We start from the raw sequence: 20,919 nt of genomic DNA on the forward strand, positions 1-20,919 counted from the left end.
GCCTTCCATTAATCGGGGGAAGACGACACCGTTTTCTAACTTAGGCGAGGGACCCGACAATGCCCAAAGGGAATTCAACTCAGAAGTGCAACGTAATTTGCTTAGGCAGGAAGCCTAGCCCGTAAATGAGAAAAGAAAGATGAGCGGAAAGCGCTCGCTCCCTTCGACCAAGCGAGAGTGCCCTTCAGAGCTAGTACAGGCGAGGAGACACGGAATGCCCTACCTGCTGCGGACTCAGCACTTCAGGTCGAGCGCTGGAGGGAGCTAAGAGACGTCCTAAGCGTCACAGCTTCGGCCTGTATTGAAGAAGGATCGACCATTCCCGCCTTTGGTTCCACCTGTAGAAAACAAAATTACTGAATACAAAGAAGTGCTGCTTTGTCTAATGTACGCAAAAAACCAGTGCTTCTACTGATAGGCGGGCGTATACTGCGCCTTTAGCGAAAACGCAGCTTTATTACCTCGCTACTTACTCAATAATAAGCCGCATGGTAGTACTAACTGATGCAGGAAGACTCAGCTCCTTGCAATGATCAAGAAAGATGACACCGCGCGAATCCACTAAGAAATAGACGTGATGTGAAAGCGGGAACCCATTTCAAAAGGTAAAATGACATTGATTACGCGTGCGTTTCATAAGCGCTCCGAAACGTCGCGTTATAGGTTTTTGTTTTATCCAATCTTTTCAATGAGACCGTTCTACTGTTTTTTTTTCATTTTTTTTTCTTGATCGCTACATTCCTCTATAGGTCAAGCGCGTATACAAATTTTGTAATGTTCCTGCACGTGCCACATATTGTCAGCATTGTTTCTTGCCCACGCGCCAGAGAGGACAGGGAATAGAAGGCAAAGAAGATTACCTCGTGGTGTTCCCAAATTTTAGATTTAATTATACTCCATTCCCTGTACATGAGTTCGTTTGTATCCGCTATGCACCCTGGCCAATCCCCCGCCGTGGGTATGTGCCATTCAGCCCGAGGACATCATCATCATCATCATCGCTGGATGGGCTCTCCTATTCCTGTTGTTGGATTCACCCCAAAAGATCTTTCGTTGATGAGACGAGGCCACATTGTACGCCTGGGCCGTCCGCCGTACGTCCAAGCCATGGCTCGCAAACCCGGCACCGCTGATAGAGCTCCTCATTGCAACGGGAATGGCTGGGCGTCGCTGAACACGGAGCCGGACACTGCAAAGGCAGGGGTGGTCACACAACGACCAGCGCGGTGGCTTGACCTTGGCGGTCAGCGTTCTCCGAGCTCGTCCAGCGCCTGTCTTGTGTCCGGTTCAACATCTCGAAACGCCGGGAACATGGCGCTGGTGACGGCAGGCACCACTCTACTCGAGCACAAGGACCACGGATGTGGTGAGTTGGCCTTGAAACTTGGGAAAAAAAGACACCTTGGCGCAAATAATTTCACAAGGACACAAAAAGAGACGAGGAGACAACGGACAGGCGCCAGCTTCCAACTGTTTATTGCTCGAAAAAAAAAACACATACATTTATAGTCTCGCGCAACGCCCACATTTACACACCACGTGCCTTATCGCAGCCGTGACTTATCGCCTAGGACGAACATTACTGCTCAGAAAATCGTACTCCGCCGCATACAACTTAAACGAAGTGTCACTCACGTACAAGGCTGCATTTTTCTTTATGTGAAAGGCTTCCAATGAAAGCCTCGCCTGCTTGAATTTGCTCTTGGCTAGAATCCTCGCCTTTTCCAGTCGAGGTGCACACTTGCACGTGTTAACGTGGCTCACCAAAGTGGCGTATTTATCTTTATTATTCGCTACCTTTTTGTCATGTTCCCCAAGGCGTTTGATGATGCACCTTCCCGTTTGCCCTATATAGGGCAATATTCCCCCTGACCTATGGAATGTCCTATATAGGGCAAACGGTGAGGTGCATCAACGAACGCCTTGGGGAACATGTAAAAAAGGTAGCGAATAATAAAGATAAATACGCCACTTTGGTGAGCCACGTTAAAACGTGCAAGTGTGCACCTCGACTGGAAAAGGCGAGGATTCTGGGCAAGAGCAAATTTAAGCAGTCGAGGCTTTTATTGGAAGCCTTTCACATAAAGGAAAAGGCAGCCTTGTGCGTGATTGACACTTCAGTTAAGTTGTATGCGGCGGAGTACGATTTTTTTCGCAATTTTCGTGCTAGGCGATAAGTCACGGCTGCGATAAGGCACGTGGTGTGTAAATGTGGGCGTTGCCCGAGACTATAAATGTATCTGTTTTTTGTTTCGAGCAATAAACAGTTGGAAGCAGGCGCTTGTCCGTTGTCTCCTCGTCTCTTTTTGTGTCCTTGTGAAATTATTTGCGCCTAGGTGGGGTTTTTTTTTCCAAGTTTCAAGATAAACTCAGTGCAGTATCTTACGGTATTTAATACTTCCACGCAGTATGAGCTCAGGACCAGCGGCGTGGTTCTTCGTTCTCCCGGCGAGACCCGAGCCAGGCACTGCGCGAGGACCCATCGTTGAACTTTGAAACGTATTTAATAATATAAAAATAAATTTTGTGTGCAATTCTGTAAAAAACTTCATCTAACCATATCAACGCAAATTAGGTGTCTCTGGCCGTTCCAGTTTCACCTTAATATCATTTTGTGAGCCGCAAACAACAATTCAACCTAAAACAAAACATACGAAGAGCACTCCTGATTCTCTTCGAATCCTCGTCCATGCGTGTACTTAACGTACAGGCCAGTGAGGATATGGTAAGTATATGTTAAGGCCTAGGTATAGTTCGTCTCGTTCAACCCGTGCCGGAGGAAGTACTGAGGGGACGCAGAGCCTGATTCGCCACCTGCCGAAAAAACCCTTGTGCCCTTCTGCCCTCGCGAGAGAAGCGGTACACAGAAGTAACTCTTCTGCATCTTAAAATTCGTCCAAAATTTCTTGAGTGGTAGATGACGAGGCCACTACCCGTACAATGCCTTTAGTGCACGCTAGCTGCTCAGGAATAAAGGCTATAAAGGAATAGAATTGAGTGTATTACACTGGAGCAGATCCGATGCGCACTCCACCATGATGATGATGATGTCTCCTCAGGCTTATTGGCACATGAAAACCACGAGGGAATCTTCTTTGCCTTCTGCGCAGTGTTCTCTAAGGCGCGTGTGCAAGAAACAATGTTGACACTAGGTAGCACGTTCAGCTGCACGCCAAAAAGTTTAAAAGCAAGACAACAAGGGCAGGAAAAACCCAAGGAAGAAAAAGCCCCCTGGTGTCAGAAAAAATAAAAAGGTAAAATCCACTTATTGGAACACTTTCCTAATTTCAGTGAGAAGTTATCTTTTTCGCAGCTTATGAAGCGCTCATTTTTTTTATTTTACATTTTCAAGAGTCTTGCGCCCTAGACATGCTTATTTTTAAACGGAACATAAAATTTGCCTTTTACTGTTACCTGAATACACTTGCGCTAATTAGGGCAACGGACGACTTTCATTTGAGCAAGGTGCCGGGCTGAAAAACATTCCCAGTGATAAATGCAAAGAAATCCGCTCGCATAAGCTGGAACCAAAAGTGTTCTCACCGTTCCCGCAACGTTCTTGCGGGTGAAACTCGCCGTCTTCATTTGCGTTAGTGGCAATCGTACGACCACGAGACCATTGACAAAAATGAAGAAAAACTAGAGAGAATGTTTACTTCATTCGAATTAGGGCGAAAACATGGATTTCTGCGACGTAGAAGACGACGACGAACGGGCAGTGCCGCGGGACGGAGTGCTCGCGATAGGCCGTATGCGAACAAACAACGGAAGAGACAGCGGGCAATTTTGCTCATGGTTGCTACCCTGCAGAGTCATGCTTTCGCACAATAAAAGTGTCACTTATTTAGATTCTCCTTGTTGTCACCTGCAGTACCGTAAATTAGAAGCTGACAAAAAAGCTATAAAACTGGAAAACCTATGTTTCCCGAATGTTTGTCGATGGCCCATTGCGGGCATGAGCCATTAGAACGAAAATGAGTGATCCAAAGGGGCAATGTTTATTTTCCGATATAAAGTGCGCATCTTGGCATAAATTTTCATCGTCATGAGAATTTCCTTCGTTATTAGTGGTTAACGCTTCTCAAAAGAGAATCACGGAAAGCTGCCGTAATGAAACGTGGGCGGAGAAACATTTAAGCTTCCAAATGATTACCAGTAATATTACTAAAAAACGAGCGGTGTGTGGATGCATTTGCACGTTCCGGAGGCACTGCCCTAACGAGAAAAAAAGTGACTCACAGCACCTCCAATCCCCGAACGCTGCCGTTCTGCATATAGGCGTCACCCTACAACTCCCTCCTTCTCTTGCCGGTCTCGACTCCAGGAGTGCATCTTCGGGGAACGTCTGCATAAGGTGTGGCGTTGTTGGTAATTTGAGTGATGGATCAGTTACTTTTGTCCCCAGTGTACATCAGATATAGAATTTAAAAAATTCTATCATTTTCAGATCCCAACATCTGAGGTATATAAGAATGTACCACTTAAGAGTTTTCGCAGCTCTGACAATTTAAGTGCAGTTAATAATGACAGCAAAGGTAAACTTTTGTTTCGGTTTGAAGTAAAATGAGAGGCAAGACGAGAAGAACACACTAGAGAGCTGAATTCAACTTTATGTACTAAAATCCCCAAGCCTTTGTAGAAATTATTGCAAAAAGCATTCACCAAAGCTACAGAGCATCTGCACACGTTACCACTGAGCAAGATAGACAGGAGCGCCGACTTCGCTGTTAAGAGGGGCTCTGTTTTGCTATATCCGAGAGAGATTGGGGAGTCAAAATAGAGGACGCTCGGATTTGGCACTGATGCGCTCGCGGTGTAGACGCTTTCTTCTCCTTTTTTTAAAAAACACGCGCATGCATCATGGCATGCATCGCGGTTGTCTGCTGCGTGACGCTGCACTGGCGCCATCATCTGTGTCACCACAGTTGTCCTCTACTTCTGCCTCCTCCCTACAGCTCACCTGCCGTGTTTCACAGGCTCCATTATGCGCACACTCCACATGCTAACTTGTTCCCTTCTGTTCTTCCACTATTATCTCCTGTATTCCATAGACGGCCTTGTAGTGAGTGTCAGTACTGCATCAGGAAAAGAGAGAGGCATGCCGGGATGCGCGTTCGCCAAATGCAGCCGGTACAGCCAGCGATGACAGCGCCGCCCACCGGCAGGTAGCAGCCACCAGTAAGGCTCGTTATAAATATTCGTTCAGAACGACAGCTTGACATCGCCGCTATGGCGCAGTGGATTAGAGGCACGTTTTGCGTATGGGAGGTCGGCCGTTCGACTCCGCTCCCTGTACTGTAACTTTATTGTTTTCTTTAATTTCATTTCTTAATTTTTTTCCCTTTTAGGTCGCAAATCGTGATGCTTAGTGCCATATAACGCCGTTTAAGCGTTATTTAGGGAATAATTATCCCTTTTAGGTAAGCCGTTGTGACAATCTTCAGTCACCGTCATCAATTCACCGTGGTTTCAAGCCTTGTGGCTGTACAGGCTGCAGTTGGCGAATACGCTGCCGGGCTTAACGTCCGGCATCTGCTTTTGAGCTAACAGTCGAGCTTAGTGGATGGCGCTCGAATAATTTCGGCCACCTGCGGTTCTTTAATGCACAGCGACGTCGCACAACACCCACATACTGTGCGTATTTAGCAGATTTCCAAAACTCAGCTTGGAAGATGCAGGACGGGTGGCGGAATGGCTTTTCCCTGCCGTGCACACAAATTTCCTTCGCCATATCATGGTTTACAGCAAGCGACAAAACAGTTCATCGCTTGCCCTGTCTTACGGAGCACCAGCATTCAAATACCGCTGCACAGTATGCGCTTCTCCCGTCAGCCATGCCCTCTGCGTTTCGGGAAGCTCTTGGGTTCATTTGTCGTCTGCTACGACGCCCCAATACGAAGCCGATGGTGCACACATGGCTCGGCAACAAACGAGATGCATTTTGCGGAGCTGACTCTCCAAGTACCAAGTGTGAGTAACAAATCAAATTGCTTAATAGGAAGTGGCTGGCTTGTTGGTTCATCATGCCGAGGATTATAGCGCAGTAGCAACATGGTCAAGAAAGAGGTACACCTGTGTTTGCGTCCGTCTTTCTTGTCAATGTTGCTACTGCACTATAATCCTCAGAACAAAAGAAAGCCGGACGAGAGAGCTGAAAAACAAAGATTTTATTACGTCCTAAAGCAGCAATAACGCTAAGTTTATAAACACTTCAAAGGGCCAGGCATCGCACCTTGAAACTGAAATTTACCTGCACTCGTACGGACATTCTCACAGCTAATATCGACTAATTTTTTTTTAGGATTGAACTGTCGTTCAGGTTTCATATGCCGGTTGTTGTGCATCGGCCGATTCATCAAAGGAAAAGTGTTATCTTAGTAAACAAAGAGGCTATTGTGCGCTGATGGAAAAACATGATTCCCTTTACAGCTTCGTCAGAAGTAGACAACGCGAAAAACGGCATCCCACCGGCTTTTCGCCCAATGGTCGCACAGAATTTCGTTTCGTGGTAGTGTCGACAGGTGGCGCGTCGATAGGCTACTTCTGCAGAGGAAAAAGAGTACTCAAAGCATTTTCGTTGAGTGAAGGCGAGTGGATATAGAGAGTAGAGCGCAACGCTGGGCGCCGGACGTGCGCTAGCGAGGCCTTCCGAATGCATTGTGGAGCGTCAGAATCGGCACTGCTGTCTATCTTACTCCGTGAACGTCAGAAATGGCATGGGAGAAGCAAATGCGAAAGCTAGATTCCATGAAAAACACGAAAAAAAATTCTTCCCGAATTCAGTGAACTTCAATAACCTCCAAAAAACAATCAATACCAATACAGACAGGAAGCCAACGGGGCGCATCATTAAGCAAAAGAACAAAAGAATGCTAAAAGGAAAATTTTAGTGACAAACATTGCAGAATCCTTGCCAAAAAAAGGTAACTTGATAACAACGGTAAGAAAGTTAAAGCAAGGTTTTTGGTACAGAAATGATATCTAAAGAGCTATCCCGACGGCTTGTTATATTCAAGCAAGAAGTTTTGCAGGTTACTTCACAACATCGAATATTTCGACACCTAGGTTAAAGCTTCTAAGGCTTTTGCAGAGAAACATGCCTCTGATCTGTTAGCTGACAGTAACTAAAGAAATTTCCGTTGATGGATGTTTAAAGTTATGTGACGTTATGGTTGGTTAATGTTCCAAAGCAACTCAGCCTATGAGGAACGCCGTAGTCAGAGGCTCCAGAAATTTTGACCACCGGGGGTTCCTCAACGCGCACTGACATCGCCCAATACGCGGATCTCTAGAATTTTGCCTCAATGAAAATGCGACCGCCGAGATACATTGGTTCAGCTATGTTTATGTTATCAGAACGACATCTGCAGCACACCTGTCAATGACAGACAGTAAGTCTCCTTGCTTAGGTAGCAAACTACGAAAGTTAGCAACAAAAAATGATATCGGTCGATTTGATTCAAAGACCTTGATTCTGCAGTTATCACCGGAAATGGGCTGCTCTCGGCTTGATTGCACAAGACGGTCATGAATGTCATCGTATCTGTAAGTTCTCTCACTTATGATCAGCTCATCATATGACAACCTAAATTTGCGTTCGCCTGCATTAGCCTTTGCAAATTACCTCAACTTTACCCATGCCACTTGCAGTTTTGGTGAAATCTCTTCGTCGATGCATACTTTAGGTGTGGTTAGGTCCTTCAATTTCAATGCATTTTTCAGACGGAAATTTTCCTTTTGTATTTCAAGAACATCATTACTATCGGGGAATGGAAGTAGACTTGCGCCTACCAATACGATGAACGCGCTCATTTACTCCTGCCTCAACGCTTCAACGCTTCAGGCGAAAGCTTCACCACGGGACCTCGTGGTTCCATCGCCGAGTGCCTAGTTTTGACCTTTAGCTGAGTTTGAAGTCAAACCAAGAAAAAGAGAAAAGAATTGAATCAATGTCCATGACTCGGAGTGGAACCCGCAGCTGCGCGATCAGATCTCCTTTAAGGGCCGCAGAGAGAAACCATAAGGCTATCTTTCTTATGGAAATAGTGCCGAAAAGAAAAATGAAAGCATGCTTACGCCACAAAACAATACGTCACCTTACCCCTGCATGACCCCACCTTCCAAAACATCAAAAATCTGGGCGGCACACACATGCATCCAGTTAGGGCAGCCAGCTAGGCGCTATTGCAGGGCAGCATATACTTCCCGCAGCAAAGCGCATTCTTCACTACAAAAGATTTCGAAGACCGTGGTGATTCGGCATGGTGGTCCACCATGTGGCTCTTCCCCAGACTAAAAAGTCCCTGCAACATAAATAGGTCCTATGGCAAAAGACAGTTTTTCTCCAGAGGGAAAAAACGGATACTCTAGGGTGTGCGGTCAATGTCGTTAATTGTTTGTTGTAATGTGTCCCAGAAGAAAACCTCATCAGTGCACAGAATAAACCAACTGTCAATTGTCTCTGGTGTACTTCTCAGGGAGCAATACAGCGTATATGCCGCCTTCATGCTGAGGAAACCACTGAGCTATCGCCAAACCAACACGCCTCGTGTTAAACTGCACCATACTCTCGCGCTGTGCATGGAGGGCACATCTTCATCAACGTCCATATGCTCCGTCCCGCTGCAGTGCCCGCTTACCGTAGTCTTCTCCGCAGCAAAAATCATTGGTTTCGCTCCGATTCAAATGTACTAAACATTCTCTGTAATTTTCTGTTCCCAGCTCGGGTACGCCGTTCACTATAAAGTTATCTCGTCTAGGGCGATTGTTAAGGTACAAAGACTCGCTGTGTGAAGTAGAGGGCTCCTCCTTATGAGCAGTTCTCCTCCACAATGCTCACTGAAAGTGTTTCTCCTCAACCCCCCGCTGTCGCTTTCTAGTGGCAGCACCTATTCTATGTCAATTCCCGATGTCCACGGACGGAGACTTTCTGCACTTTCTCCAGAGGCATGTGCCATCGACGCACTCCGGCGAGGACGCTGTTGCCGTTGCCTTCCGCAGCTGCTATGAGGTGGCCGTCTCTCTAAAGACACCGCCATTTCTCTCTCGTACGACTGTCCAGTGCCTCGGCTGGCTTGGCGCTCCCGTGCTTCGGATGCGTCCTTGAATCGGATAATGCGGCTGTAGTGAGCTCCAGATCGGACGGCAATTCCTGCAAACGCCTAACTATAGAGACATCTGGAGAATCGGACAGGCGTGCCTGATGCAGGAAGAGTGCAAATAAATGGCGTTCACTCTGTTGTGATGGGATGAATAAATTTGCACTTCGTGTCACTATTTCTTCTCTGTGATTTGAACACTAGGAGCACGCGATGGCTGTTATCACTATGGGATTCATTTATTGTGCTCGCGAGCCAACCACGCACCACTGGCTGACGTCGCCTAGCCCTTGTATTTACTCCGCTTCTCGGAGGGTGTGAGAAGCGTCAAGTTACATTTCCTGACTAATGAAGGTCATTTTATTCATCATTGCGTGTGAATAGGTTCCATGCACGAAGGAGAAACCATTGGGGCATGTGTTGAGCTGTGACTCGTGACTGTTAAGTTTGTCGTCGTGCAAATATGCCTAGGTTTGTAAGACATCTGCATATTCACAAGCGTGCCCATGTGCATTACAATATAGTTCAGCGTTTTAAAGGCGGCAGTCAGGCGGCGATACCTAGTAAGAGTACCACTCGAGAGTAATCTAGCGTGAAAGGTGCGCCAGTGCGAAAGTGGTTCGTGGCACTGCTAGGAAGCCCGACGGAGCCGAGAGGACAAATGATAATACACACACAGCGCTGATCTTTCTAACCCTCCTTTAATAACAGCACTACATGGCTGCCTGCTCACCTCTGTGCTCGCCTTTTTTTCTTAGATGTTATTTGTAGAGAAGAAATGCAACTTGTCCAGATCGCAGTTTCCCACCTTGAAAAAAATACGCGCGTATATATTTCCGCGTAGCCTTTTTTTGGTATCCCGAACAGCATTGAAGGACAATAGACACCTAATTTTATAGCGCGTTTTCTTCTTTCAAATGATGCTTTATCAATTAGAATACATAGATCACCGCGTGGTTTTTGCCTACGACAATTAAATAACATATAATTGAATTTCTTCTTGCATGGTGTTTCGGTTTTATGAATGGAGCGGTGGCTCTGACGTGCACTTGATGTTTAGGTCGCATGTCAAACGAAGAAAGGGTCATATAAATACGGGTACATAGTTTTAACTCACTGCAACACCTAAATCAACCCGTTCCAGTAGTTAGAGCACACCAAATGACGTATCAGCAGTTATAATGCCTTTTTTGTGCCTTACGTGACCTAAACACCAACTACATGTCACAGCTATTGTTCGGTTAATTAAACTAAAACTGTAACAGGGTCGAGAACAAATGCAATTATAAAAAATTTAGCGGTCGCAGATGAATACTATAGGGTGATCTGTGTATATCAACATCTGGCGCTTCGTCTGAAACAAGAAAATATCAAGCAAAAATATTGTGCCTAAAGTCCTTTAACCTTTCAGTGAGGGCCGGCTTTGGACGATGCTTCTTTACGTAGCTGTTCAGAAAGCATCTAGCTGGCATTGTAATGGGCGTTTGAAAATGTGGAGGGAAGGAAGCTGCGGCTTATTTCCTGGCATCATTTAAAATCAAAGAAACAGTTGTGTATCTTGCTATGCATACAATATTGATTGATGTCAGTTTTCCTCAGCTATGCTCATTACAAATATAATACGCTTAATCATCTTTTACAAAGCTGCAGGTAGTTTATCACCATTTCAAACTTTTTACTTTTATTTGTGATCAGAACTGCACTCATGTTGTAATGTGAGTACATACCAAATTTACTCCTGTAATTTTCGTTACACTATCCGAACGAAATAGCAGACATATTTATAATGTTCATTAGAATGTAATCACGTTCTGGTGACCCATTAAAGGGAAAAATCGCTTAGTTCATTTTGCGAAATGTCGGAATTCGTCTCGGTTGTCGTGCCAACTGTGGGCCACATGCCCGCACAGATGCCTCGAGCAGTCTGCACGCTCGGGATTTCAATATAATATGTGTGTCAGTCAGTCTGCTTAAACATGAATTTTACTTCAGTTTTTCTGGCATACCTACCTTCTTTTTCTTTTGCTTCAGTGTTTTATGCCCTACGTTCAGGCATTTACAATTTGTTGCATTTACCTCCACGTGCCAGTCATCGCCAGCATTTACTCTTGCGCACGCACCTTCAAGAACACAGAGCAGAAGGCAAAGAAGATTCCCTCGTGGCGTTCGTTGCTCCCGCTCTCCTGTGCCAGCTGTCCGACTCAGGTTACAGGCTTTGTCGTCGCTGTGACGCGGCCGCGTTGTGCGCGTCTCCCTACCACCATTCGATCAACCAATCGCTTACAGACTACGCTCCGCAGAAGAGGCTCCTGATTGTACTGTGGTTGCTTGGCCGTCCCTGAACATGGAATCAGCCTCTGCGATCGCAGCGGCGGTGACACCACGACCAGCGCACAGTCTTCAATTTGGCGGTCGCCTACCTCTAAACTCGCCCAACGCCTTTCCTCTGCCCGGTTCACCCATCGGACACACGGGGCATTCAGAGCTGGCGATGGGCGGCACCACCCTGCTCCAGAACAAGGACCGTGGACCCCAACACAAATATCCCCCCGAAACTGCACCCATCCCGGCAGAGCTGTTACCCGACCTCCCAGTGACCGCCGCGGTGAGTCATTTCGAAAATGTCCTTAGTTCCTGAAAATAGACGCCTTGGCCGACATCGTATTCGGTCTCAACCAAGGGACACACCACATATCGAAACATGAGCAGGAAGCTCTCTAGGGTAGCGCTCTGAATGGTTAAGGTGCATTTTTTCCGCGAACCGACAGTTTAACACAATAAAAAAAATGCAGGCGGTTTAGCATTGGTAAGCGCGGAATATCGTGCAGTATCGCATTAGTTACGGGAAGTACTTAAGTTCCTGACACGCTAAATGCATTTGACCTGAATGTCTTTACTTGGAAGGTGTTTTCCTCGAATGTCTTTACCCAGGCCTTCACTCAGGTGAACGCCTGCTAGGTGTGCACAACTGGCATGTTGCAAACGACCTGCATTCCATACACCAGGCTTCAGGCACCCAAGTACGTGCGTACTGTACGTACCCATGCCTGAAATCGAAAAATGCGTATGTTAGTGCTAATGCAGTAAAAAATTAACCGGGGCACTTGACCTCCTACTTAAATGTATCACATGATTGCGTTAATCAGTCAGTGCCTCTAGGGGATTGGTCATTCTCTATTTGATACTCACAGGTCCCCGGAAGTCCTCCTACCACTCTAGCGCAGTAGTCCAGCGGTCAAGAAAAATTCAGGGGGCACTTTGTCTAAAGTGCGTAGAGGTGAAAGCGCTTTCCGAACCACTTTCGCTGCTTCTGTGGCACTGGTGGCGTCACATATAACTGAGTACTGATTGCTAAGTGATGACAAATCACTAATTAATGATTAATTACTGATTAATGCCTGAATACTAATTAACTGCTAATTAATGACGTTTAAGCTTCGCCTTTAGGAGTGGAACGCGACAGCGGCCTCTAGAATTTCGCCTCCATCGAAGGTCGGCCGCCGCGGCCGGGATCGAACCCGCGTCTTTCGGCGGGTCCTTCTTTATTTCGTCCTCCCATTTGCCTCCCCTTAGCTTTACCTTATAATTTCACGTTTGCACCAAGCAATTTTAGTGCCTCTCCCAGAATATTTACGCGTTGCAGCTAAAAGACGAAGATCATACGAACAAGCCGCCACATCCTTCCGCCGTTGCAATGCCAATGCCGCTGCACTGCACTCTCAGTGACTCCTTTTTAAGCCAGCGCCTACAGCGGCTCCATGATCACCACCGCCACGAACGGCGCGCTCTATGACGCGTCCATACCTGACAGGCAGCCTGCTGACCATGAGAAATGCAAAGCGCCGCCTCACGACGAAACAGAGAACGTTGCAAAAATTGTCTTCGTCCGCTTTCCGTCACCAGAAGCCACTGAGATTCCACTCTCCCCCACACATGCAGAGCAGGCGTGAAGACTAGCCCATGGGGGGGAGTAGGAAAGGAGGATAGAAAAGGCGCCTGGGCAGTCGGATGGGCCGTATTCGGTAGGCATTGTAAAAATAGAGGAGGCGCTGCTTCTACAGCACAAGACGCATATAACAATGCTGACATAATGCTGATCTGCAAGAAGGGAGTCGGGCATGAAAAATTATACCACAACGAGCTCCAATTTCCTGGCATAATCGTTCCTAAAGTTAAGAACAATAAATACTTTCCATCAATGAGGGGAAGACGAAAAGGTTCACTAAATTAGGCAACGGACCCGACATTGCCAGAAGGGAATTCGACTGAGATGTACATTGTGATCACCTTAGGCAGGAAGCCGAACCCGTAACTGGGAAATGAAAGCTAAGCGGAAAGCACTCGTTCCCTTCGAGTAAGCGAGAGTGCCCTTCAGAGCTACTACAGGCAAGGAGACACGGAACGCCCTACCTGCTGCGGAGTCAGCTCTTCAGGTCCAGCGCTGGAGGGAGCTAAAGTTTGGCGTAAGCGCCGCGGCTTGGGTGCTGTATTGAAGAAGGAACGACCATTCGCGGCGTTGGTTCAAGCTGCAGAAAACAAACATTATTGAATACAAAGAAGCCCTGCTTCGCCTAAATTACGTAAAAAACCAGTGCTTCCACTGATAGGCGGGCGCACTTCTTCGCCTTTAGCGAACACGAAGCTACATTACCTCGCTATACTTTCTCAATGATAAGCCGCACATAGAAGTAACTGATGCACGCAGATTCAAGTCCTTGCAACGATCAACAAAGCTGACACCGCGTTAATCCACTAATAGACGTGGTGTGAAAGCGGCACCCGTTTCAAGAGGTCAAATGGCATAGATTAAGCGTCTGTTTAATGAGCTTTTCACATGAAGTAAGTGATTCATTGCGGTGATACATGAGTTTTTGGTTTTTCCACTCCCGTCAATGAGATCGCTGTACTGTTTTCTTTTAATTTTTTTTTGATCTCTAGATTCCTCTATAGGTCAAGCACGTATACAAATTTTGTGGATGTTCCTGCACATGCCACCTATTGTCAGCATTGCTCCTTGCCCACGAGCCAGAGAGGACAGGGAGTAGAAGGCAAAGATGATTACCTCGTGGTGTTCGTTGCATGCGCTCTCCCATTCCGGTTGTTCGATTCATCCCAAAAAAAAACCTTTCGTCAATGAGACGTGGCCATATTGTACTCCTGGGCCGCCGGCCGTTCGTTCAAGATATGGCTCGCGAACCCGGCACCGCTGAACAAGCTCCTCATTGCAACGGGAATGGCTGGGCGGCGCTGAACACGGAGCCGGACACGGCAAAGGCAGGGTTGGTCACACAACGACTAGCGCGATGGCTTGATCTTGGCGGTGGGCCTTCTCCTAGCTCGTCCAGCGCCTGTCCTGTGTCCGTTTACACATCTGGAAACAAGGGGCACAAAGCGCTGTTGACGGCAGGCACCACCCTGCTCTAGAACAAGGACCGCGGATGTCGTGCGTTGTCCTGACTTTGGGAATTTACCCGTCCCTGCATAGGCAACTGACTTTGGGAGTGTCCCATCCCTGCATAGGCAAAAGTCGACAACCCGCCCACCGCCACGGCGTCTTTTTTTCCCATAAGCATGTTCACAGACTTTACCGTATAGATGCCGTCACCTATAGTGGTGAGCCGTGAATAGACTGCGTAGTCGCTTCGCTTCGGTTGCACATTTGCCCTTGAAACAATATTCCTATATAAAAATGGGGCCGAGCGCGAAAACAATTGCCTGAAACTCTACTACTTGAGTCCCCATTATTTAATATTGCAATTCACCAAGCGGTGCCCTTTTCGTAAAGAGCATGCCGTTGCGGCTCGCTCACACTTTGAATTCGACGTGAAAAGCAAGAAAATTCTTTTCGCTGCGGCGAACTTTCGAAGGTAATCCTGCATGAAAGGCCTATTACTACGGAACAGTTGCTGTCGGCGAAAAAGCTCGTTGCATGCGACTAATGAGTATGAATCTGAGAACAAGGTTTTACTGAATCCTTTTCGCCGTAACCATCTATCGAGACACCGCATTCACTCAGGTATCACCTGCGCACTGAATGTGAGCGCCGCAGGATTTTGGCGTGGCGAGCTTCACTCGTTCTTGTGCCCGAACGGCTATATGTTGTCGTTCCGTTAGTCTGTTCACTGCAGAGTTTCCAATGCCGGTTTTATCTGATCTTTCAAGGCGATAGCGTTAAAATTTTCGTCGTCATCATCGACGCTACAGGTGTTGTGGGCAAGAATTCGGCGGAGAAGAAACCTACGTTGGCTACCTTGGTAACGTGATTTCGTAGCGCCATCACAATCTCCACACCGGATTGTGAGCACACTGTACACCGTAGCAGGCGACAGTTAAATTAATGATTGGCCGCGAGAAGTTGCTCTGGACGAGCAGCCTGGGTCGCACAGGCCCTACCAGTGGCAGCACCTGCCATCGCAGGGCATTGAAGCATCGCTTAATCACTGCACTACTCCGCCAAGAGTGATTTGAGGACTCGCAGTGATCTTTGAGTGTAAAGCAGAGAATGCAGTTCCCCATAAGCAATTCCGCATTTATGTCATTAAGGCGGATCTGAGGTGTTTCCTCCAATTTTTCAAAATTTTAGCTCGAAAGCACTCCTTCAGACGTACCCACCTCGAGCAAGAATCTTGTGTTGTGCGACCAAATTAACTTGGGTAAGCTCGGGAAATATCGGTGGAGCGCCACGCCAGCTGTAGCCAATGGAAGGAGCGCGTGGCACCAGCTGCTTCTAGAGTGAAGAGAGGACGATGAATGTCAAGAAACGCGGTTGTGTGTACAGCCGCCCCGATTTTTAATAATATAGCGCGAGTGGCGACACAACTGCTGGTCACCGCCTTATAATGACGATAAGCGTGCAACAAGGCGAGAGTTCGCGCACGCGCACGAAGGCAGAGCGTCGTCTGCTACGCTGTTCCGAGCACGAGGCCACACGCCCTGCCGCAATATCAGTTCGCGAGATGCCGCCAAGCCGTAGAGCGCAAGCGCATGATTAATATGTGGGACTGCACGAGACGTGAATTCTTCCTCTCTCTTTTTTTTACCTATTACGGGAGGCCAGCCTGGCGATTAAAAGTTATGATAAGAAAAAATACAAGGAAAGAAATTCCCACATATTAATGATGCGCGTGCGCTCTATGGCTTGGCGGGATCTTGCTAACTGATATTGTGGCAGTGTCCTCGTGCTCGGAACAGCGTAGCAGACGACGCTCTGCCTTCGTGCGCGCGCGCGAACTCTCACCTTGTTGCACGCTTATCGCCATTATAAGGCGCTGACCAGCAGTTCGGTCGACGATCACGCCATATTATTAAAAATCAGGGCGGCTGTACATGCTGGTACCAGACAGATAGAGCAGATTTAGAATGAACGTATGCTCTCGCATGTCTACTAGGCTTAACTACGTTAAAGATTACCTGAAAAGGGTCTTGGAGGTTGGCTATAAAATGCTTGCATTATGTACAATACAGGCTACCGAGCATTCATGCCGCATACATAACCTCAAAGGCAAGCCGATAATCTATGATGCATTTCTAATAACTTCAGCTTCCGCGCCTCGCGGCTACCAGCGGTTTCTGGTTTTTGCCCCAAGCCACACGCAACGCGTCATGCAGCGCTCGTTACGTCAACAGCGGACTGCTGTGATTTTTCGCCATGCCAAATTCACGCAACCGCCCGAGGGGCTGAGTCAGTGGGGCCGGCGGAGGAGCGCCGTCATTTTAGAGCGCAAAAACAGACCAGAGTCGATGGAAAGGGGCGAAGATCCAGCAATGCATATTGACTACAGATAGCCCAGCTTCCACGAAACTAATTAAAAAAAATTCTTCTTGGAGGATATTTGTGAAGGGCTTCATTTAACATCCTAGGCATCCAGGTACGTTCTTGCACCCCCCATTTTGAACGCATGTAAAACCGTACCACTTTTTTTTTGTTGCAGCCAGCGACCAAGCTCTGTCCTGGCCTTTTGTCAGGGGTAAGACGCCTGTTTTTCGCTCCATGCATCTCCTCGTGGGCTGTGACAGCGAGCCACTATCATCACCGCTACTTTGGTGCCCTATGCCGGCACTGGGGGCGCCTCTGGGCACGGTGCTCTCCGTGCTGGCTTTTTCTGGATTGCTGCAGCGATTCTCTGCGCTGCTATAAGGTGAGTAAAGGTCCATATTCGCCTTTATTCTGGCGTCCACGTTTAACTCGGGTTGCATGCAGGTCGTCACGACCTGCATGCTTTTCTGTAGGTCATCAGCTATCCAGTGCAGATGTTTGAGCGGTCCTCTGAGTAGGCCGTGGAGCTAGAGCCAGCTTTTTCAGTTCATCATGAACACAACTACGGAAGAAATGAAAGGTGCTGAAAGCCGTTTCTTATCGTCCTTTCTCTTTACTGATTTGCGTCTTCCCGTTCGATGCCTTTATTCTTTCTGAAACGACCGCCTAGGTTCCGCAACACCTGCCGTAGACACTTAACTTAGGACTACGCATTTTTTCCGAGATTTGTATTGGGGCCAGACATTACACGAAAAAGCGGCATTCTTCTGAGCTGTTCAGACTACATTGAAATCCACACTTATGTACTCCAATTGCGTGACGGCCGCATTATAAGACTAGGCACCCTCTCTAGAGAAATTCTGAAACATATGGCGACCAGTGGGAATAGAGCACGAGAAAAAAAAAATTCGCTGTGGTTTGACCAATTGCCATCCCAAGTGGAATTGCGGAAGCAACGGCGCGAGAGTCGCAGTGGCGGCGGCGCCTCTGAGTCACCCGCGTAGCCGAAGAGTCCGCGGTGGATCCAGCGCCGCAACTGTGCGCCGTGTGACGTCACTCCTCCTGGAGAATGCACTGCTGGCGCAGCAGCGATGACACCTCTGAGTCACCCACGCAGCAGAGGAGTCGGCAGCGGCTCCGCGCTCCTCTGACGTCAATCGCTCCTCGCACTTGCGCGGCTGGGGCTCTCCGGGGCTCCGTGAAATCGCTCACACTTAGCGTAGTGTTGCTTTCGCAACTAAAGACTGCTAGTAAAATCTGCTGCACCCACTGGTCATGTGTAAGCTTTTCCGAATAGAGCATCAAAGCGTAAACGTGTGTATAGCGATGAGGTTTAGCCCTCAACCGTAACTGAAAATGAATTGGCAAAGAGATTTTTGAAGAAAGGAAATGGCGCAGTATCTGTCTGACATATCTCAGTGGACACCTGAACAGCAACATAGGGGAATGGAGGAAGGAGGGAGTGAAAGAAAAAGGTACCGTAGTGGAGGTCTCCGGAGTGATTTCGAGGATATTTAACGTGCACTGACACCGCACAGCATCCGGGTGCCCTTCGCGTTCCGCCTCCATCCAAACTAGGGTGACGCGGTCGGGTTCGGACCCGGGTTCACCGGCTGGGTAGGCGATCGCCTTAACCACTGAGACCCCGCGGCGGGTCTGTAACTACAGTTATTCATAATACAACATTTTGGACGAGTTGGTTACCTACATTCATTATTACAGCGCAAAGACGGCACAGAAGAAGAACGGGTCACAACAGCCCTGAAGACCCAAGACATCAAGCGGCCCGCGCACGCCCGGCGCGAATACCACAGCACCCGTCGTTACGAGCCCGAACAGGCGACGCCGCCTTTGATGGGCAAAGCGCCCGGAGCCGGCCGGCAGCCCAAGACGGATAGTCTGCTTCCTCAAACGGGTCAATGCAAAGAGCCCGCCGGGAACAACCGACGCATCAGCCCTTCGGATGAAGCCTGCGCCAGGGGTCAACAGCAACCTGCCAGAGGCGGTTGTCATTCGGCCGGTCGCAACCGAAATCCTTCCAACCGCCAATCCAACGGCCACAGCCAGTGGAATAAGGACAGCGCGAGACCAGACAATCCGGACGGTGGAAATCGCGGCGGGGGTGTGGCCGCTCACCTCAATCCGGGCACTTACGGCTGCCAAAAGGCGACCGGAGCTTGCAGACTTACAAGCCCAGCCGACACAAAAGCAGCGACGCCTCCGCCGCCCCCGCCACCGTCTCGAGGACGACACTACAACAACAAGCAGAATGGAGGAGGCGGACAAACGCAGGCCTGGAGGCAGTTTTCTAACACCAGACCGAGTCCTCAACCTGTAACCCCTCCCGCCGCAGCAGCGACCGCTGCCCCTAGGGCGGCAACAGCCTGCAACAACACCAACAGGTCTCCGACGCATAAGAATAAGGGCCCAGCCACTGGCGATCCTCCGTGCCCATCGCGAAGGTCCCGCCGACAGCAACACCAACAGGAGCAGCGGTCTGACTACAACAATCCCCGCAACAGCCGGGTTAACGCTCTGGCGGCGGACACGTCTCTGCGGCAGGGCTCCCGCAATTTTTAGCGTTCTGCACGCGGGGCTGTGGCCGAGGTATCGCCGGAAGGTGCTGGCGACGATCTGCCGGACGATGGGTCGCGTAGGCGCTCCATGTCCCTCAAGGGGCTTTGGGAGAAAACCAACCTGACCATTTTTCGCCGGCGGACGTCGCAGTGAACGTGGTGCATGTTTGCACACGCCCAAGGCCGCCCGACTGCCGGACTGGAGCCATTCGTTTCGCCTGCATCAGCTGGCAACCAGAGTATATGCGGCCGCTTCTGATGTGACGAGAGTTTGGTTCAACTCGGTGTCACTTGATTTTAAGGTTTTCGCTGTGCCCACAGACTCGTATTTAGCGCACTGGCAATTTTCCACGAACTGTCCTTGTGTGAAAAATGACAGAAAGCTATTTTACTGCGGACGGAGCAAAAGGTTGAGCTGGCGAGGATGAAATTGAAGGCACTGACTGTTCGAGCGCGTCGGGTTGCTGGCTTAGAATGACAGCTCTCCTGTACATACCTTAGGTGTTTCATGAACATACGTGACTATATTGACGTCCTCCCTATTTCGGCGCTGTTGTGTCCCCTCATTGTTCTGTGCCGGCCTGTGCCGCCTCATTGTATTTCTGTGCCGCCTTATTGTATTTAACCATCCAAGCTTTTCTGATAATTAACTAATTAATTTATGCCAATGAATCTTTTTTGTTCGCTTAACTCTCACTGATGAAATGCATTACAAATCATTTCAAACTTTTTGTTTTATTCTAGTGCCTATTTTTGCACTGTTTTGGCTGTCAAGGGCGGTTTTCCCTTCCACTCACTATACCGACGTCCTCCCTATTTTGGCGCTTTTTCGACAATTTTGGCTCTAATTAAATAACTAATCATACTGTCGAAATATTTTTTTTTTTGCGAACATCGCAAGTGCTGCGGACACGTTTAGCAGGCACATTTTGGGGACACGTTTTTGTGACACGGCCACGCCGACGTAGCCTAGAAATGCCTTCGTATTAATAATACAATTCTACACGTTATCGAGTTTCCGAGCTCTTCCCGGTGACTTTTTCATGCTCGCACCTTCCTCCGTCGCTCGCACCTGGGTATATAAGTTGAGAGGTGGCTATTGGTGAGATTCTTTCAGACGTTAACCAGCTACCACGGCTACCAATAAACCAGCTACCAATAAACCGCGTAATTCCTGCGGGTCAGGAAGCTTCGCTCAGGCAGGTTGGGCTGGCGTAGGAGCGCCGACCTGTACGTTTTCACTAAAAATTTTAACTACAGAAAACTCAGCTTCTATAAACCGAAGTAAAAATTCTTGCTGGTCAATATTCGTGAAGCGGTGGGCTTTAACAAGCCTGCATACTCCAACTTCATTTTACCACTTCACGAACCCCTTTAACGAGCTTCAGCTCTTACGCAGGTGTACACAGGGTGTTTCAGTGAACACTCTAAAATTTTCTGGAATACCCATTTTGAGGTGGAAATATGGCAGTGTTCGCGGACACCACAA

At 48.2% G+C, this 20,919-nt stretch overlaps 1 pseudogene; it reads left to right on the forward strand.

The window, feature by feature from the left end:
• Positions 1 to 1,311: 1,311 nt before the first annotated feature.
• Positions 1,312 to 19,584, forward strand: LOC149354610 (uncharacterized; annotated as a pseudogene).
• Positions 19,585 to 20,919: the final 1,335 nt, after the last annotated feature.

This window comes from Amblyomma mixtum, chromosome 3 (assembly GCF_055824585.1).
Source record: "Amblyomma mixtum isolate Tamu chromosome 3, ASM5582458v1, whole genome shotgun sequence".
Lineage (NCBI taxonomy): Eukaryota > Metazoa > Arthropoda > Arachnida > Ixodida > Ixodidae > Amblyomma > Amblyomma mixtum.